Genomic DNA, 4,878 nt, shown 5'->3' with positions numbered 1-4,878 from the left:
CCATGTGGCCAAAATCAACCCGAACATTCCACGGGAAGGTCAGCGTGCTGAGTCCAAGGACCAATGTGCTGATTTGTGTACTGATGGAAGCCACGAACGTCTTCTGTGTGTGCTGACGGACACACACGGACAGCTTACTGATGTCCTGTGTGTGCTGACGGAACAGCCACAGGACAGCCACGGACGTCCTGTGTGTATGCTGCGACACCCACGGACGTCCTGTATGTACGGAACAGACAGCCCACGTGGGACAAAAATCTCCCAAACAGTCCAGGGAAGGGCCAGAGTGCTGAGTCAAGGACCAACGTGCTGATATGTGTACTGATGGACAGCCACAGACGTCCTGTGTGTGCTGACGGACACACACGGACACATATGGATAGCCATGGACGTCCTGTGTGTGCTGATGGACACACACGGGACGTCATGTTTGTGTGCTGACGGACACCCACAGACGTCTGTGTGTGCTGACGGACACACACGGACAATGACGGATGTCCTGTGTGTGATGAAGAAAGCCACGGACGTCCTGTGTGTGCTGGCAGACACACCCACAGACACACAAGGACAGTCACGGACGTCCTGTGTTTGATGACGGACAGCCACAGATGTCCTGTGAGATAGACTGCGGTCCACAGATCAGTACATGGAGCCGAAAACACACGGACGTCATATGTGTGCTGACGGACACACACGGACACACAAGGAAATCCAAGGACGTCCTGTGTGTGCTGGCGGACAGCCACGGACGTCCTGTGTGTGCTGGCGGATCCCACAGACGTCCTGTGGTGCTGGCGGACCCCACAGACGTCCTGTGTGTACTGAACAGACCAGCCCACGTGGGACAAAATCACCCAAACAGTCCAACGGGAAGGGCCACGGTGCTGAGTAAAGGACCAATGTGCTGATATGTGGTACTGATGGACAGCCACGGACGTCCTGTGTGTGCTGACGGACACACATGGGACGCCACGGACATCCTGTGTGTGCTGACGGACACCACAGACGTCATGGGTGTGCTGACGGACACCATGGACGTCATGTGTGTACTGAACAGACAGCCCACGTGGGCCAAAATCACCCGAAAACATTCACGGGAAGGTCAGCGTGCTGAGTCCAAGGACCAATGTGCTGATATGTGTACTGATGGACAGCCACGAACGTCTTGTGTGTGTTGACGGCCCACACGGACAGCTACTGATGTCCTGTGTGTGCTGAAGGACAGCCACAGACAGCCACGGATGTCCTATGTGTGCTGGCGGACACCCCACAGACGTCCTGTGTGTACTGAACAGACAGCCCACGTGGGAAAAAATCTCCCAAACAGTCCACGGGAAGCCCGAGTGCTGAGTCAAGGACAACGGCTGATATTTGTACTGATGGACAGCCACGGACGTCCTGTGGGTGCTGACGGACACACACGGACACACATGGACAGTCCACAGACGTCCTGTGTGTGTGGCTGGACACACAACGGACGGTCATGTGTGTCCTGACGGACACCCACGGACGTCCTGTGTGTGGCTGACAGACACACACGGACAATGACGGATGTCCTGTGTGTGATGACGGACAGCCACGGACGTCCTGTGTGTGCTGGCAGACACCGACGGGCACACACACGGACAGTCACGGACGTCCTGTGTGTTATGACGACAGCCACAGATGTCCTGTGTGATAGACTGCGGTCCACAGATCAGTACATGGAGCCGAACACACGGACGTCATGTGGGTGCTGACGGACACACACGGACACACAAGGACATCCACTTACGTCCTGTGTGTGCTGGCGGACAGCCACGGACGTCCTGTGTGTGCTGGCGGATACCCACAGACGTCCTGTGTGTACTGAACAGACAGCCCACGTGGGCCAAGATCACCCGAACAGTCCACGGAAGGGTCTGCTTGCTGAGTCCAAGGACCAACGTGCTGATATGTGTACTGATGGACAGCCACGGACTTCCTGTGTGTGCTGACGGACACACATGGACACACACAGACAGCCACTGACGTCCTGTGTGTGCTGACGGACACACATGGATGTTTGTGTGTGCTGAGAGACACCCACAGACGTCTTGTGTGTGCTGAAGGACACACACTGACAGCCACAGACAGCCACGGACGTCTTGTGTGTGCTGACGGACAGCCAAAGACAGCCACAGACGTCTAGTGTGTGCTGGCGGACACCCACGGACGTCCTGTGTGTACTGAACACACAGCCCACCTGGGCCAAAATCACCCAAACAGTTCATGGGAAGGGCCAGTGTGCTGAGTCCAAGGACCAACGTGCTGATATGTGTACTGATGGACAGCCACGAACGTCCTGTGTGTGCTGACGGACATAGACGGACACACACGGACACACACGGACACACACAGACAGCCACAGACATCTGTGTGTGCTGACGGACACCCACAGACGTCCTGTGTGTACTGAACAGACAAGCCCACGCGGGCCAAAATCACCGAATAGTCACGGGGAGGGTCAGCGTGCTGATTCCAAGGACCAACGTGCTGATATGTGTACTGATGGACAGCCACAGACGTCCTGTGTGTGCTGACGGATACACACGGACACACATGGACAGCCACGAACATCCTGTGTGTGCTGACGGACACACACGGACGTCATGTTGTGCTGACGGACACCCACGGACGTCCTGTGTGTACTGAACAGACAGCCCACGTGGGCCAAAATCACCCGAACAGTCCACGGGAAGGTCAGCGTGCTGAGTCCAAGGACCAATGTGCTGATATGTGTACTGATGGACAGCCACGAACGTCTTGTGTGTGCTGACGGAACACACACGGACAGCTACTGATGTCCTGTGTGTGCTGACGGACCTGTGTGTGCTGACGGACAGCCACACACAGCCACGACGTCCTGTGTGTGCTGGCGGACACCACGGACGTCCTGTGTGTACTGAACAGACAGCCCACGTGGGACAAAATCTCCCAAACAGTCCACGGGAAGGGCCAGAGTGCGGGTCAAGGACCAACGTGCTGATATGTGTACTGATGGACAGCCACGGACGTCCTGTGTGTGCTGACTGACACACATGGATAGCCTTTGCACGGCTGCTTGCCCAAATGATAAGGCTGAGAGCACACTTTCCAGATTTCCCTCTTAAGACTATACGTCTAGACAATGCTGGTGAATTCACGTCCCAAGCGTTTAATGAATACTGTATGTCCATGGGGGTAAGAGTAGAGCACTCCTGGCACATGTCCATACACAGAACGGCTTGGCCGAATCATTCATTAAACGGATCCAGCTGATAGCCCGGCCACTGCTTATGAAGTCTCAACTTCCGGTATCAGCATGGGGACATGCGGTTTTACATGCAACGGAACTGATTCGCATCAGGCCATCTAGTGAACATAGATATTCACCATCCCAACTACTCACGGGTCAAGAGCCAGACGTGTCCCACATCAAGACATTCGGATGTGCCGTCTACGTTCCAATTGCTCCACCACAGAGAACTAAGATGGGACCACAAAGGAGGATGGGAATATACGTAGGATATGACTCCCCAAGTATCATAAAGTATCTTGAGCCAACAACCGGTGATTTGTTTAAGGCCAGATACGAAGACTCACAGTTTGATGAGTCCAATTATCCGTCCTTAGGGGGAGATAACAGCCGGTTGATTTCAAAAGATTTAGAATGGTTTAGACCATCAATATCTTGGCAAGATCCTCGGACTAGAGAGTGTGATTTAGAAGTCCAAAAGATTATACACCTACAAGAGCTAGCTAACAAGTTGCCAGATACATTTGCTGACCCAAATAGAGTAACAATGTCACACAACCCGGCTTGTAATGCACCCATAAGATTGAACGTCCAAGATGGACAATGTCAAGTGGCTACAGAGTCTAAGCAACGTTTAAAACGTGGTAGACCAATTGGTTCCAAAGACAAACAGCCTCGGAAGTCCAAGAGAGGTGCTGGATCCGAGAGCATCAAAGAAACCGTCCAGGACATAGATGGACCGGTCGAGCCAACCAGGACGGTCGAGCCATGCGTACCGGCCACACTCGATGATCCGGCCGTTCCTCAAAGTGAGGTCCGGGACGCTGGGCTTCACGGGACAGAAGAGCCGGACAACCAAGAGATCTCTATAGACCATGTAATGTCTGGAAAACAATGGAACAGAAAAGATATCAACGTTGATGATTTATTTGCATACAAGGTAGCACTTGAGAACATGGATAAAGATGAGGATCTAGAACCCACGTCCATACAAGAATCCATGCTAAGATCAGATTGGATCAAGTGGAAAGAAGCTATTAACGTGGAGTTACAATCATTGAGAAAGAGAGGCGTTTTGGCCCTATAACATTGACACCAAGAGATGTCAAACCAGTGGGATACAAATGGGTCTTTGTAAGGAAGAGAAACGAGAAAGGAGAAGTAGTGAGATACAAGGACGGCTTGTAGCACAAGGATTCTCCCAAAGACCTGGAATAGATTATGAGGAGACTTACTCCCCTGTGGTGGATGCAACTACACTGAGATATCTAATCAGTCTGGCAGTGAAAGAAAACATTGACTTACGCCTAATGGATGTAGTAACTGCATACCTATACGGACCACTGGATAATGAGATACATATGAAAGTTCCAGAGGGTATTGAGCTCAAAGACAAGAAAGGTTCTCGAGAACAACATTGCATAAAGTTGAACAAAGCCTTATATGGTTTAAAGCAATCAGGTCGAATGTGGTACAATAGATTATCCGAGTACCTAGTGAAAGAGGGCTATAAGAATGATCCAATAAGTCCATGTATATTCATAAAGAAGTTTGACAGCAAGGGCTACGTGATCATGTCTGTCTTTGTGGACGACCTGAATATTATAGGAACCTCTGGAGAG

This window comes from Brassica napus, unplaced genomic scaffold (assembly GCF_020379485.1).
Source record: "Brassica napus cultivar Da-Ae unplaced genomic scaffold, Da-Ae ScsIHWf_459;HRSCAF=701, whole genome shotgun sequence".
Classification (NCBI taxonomy): Eukaryota; Viridiplantae; Streptophyta; class Magnoliopsida; order Brassicales; family Brassicaceae; genus Brassica; species Brassica napus.
This window is presented reverse-complemented; position numbering follows the sequence as displayed.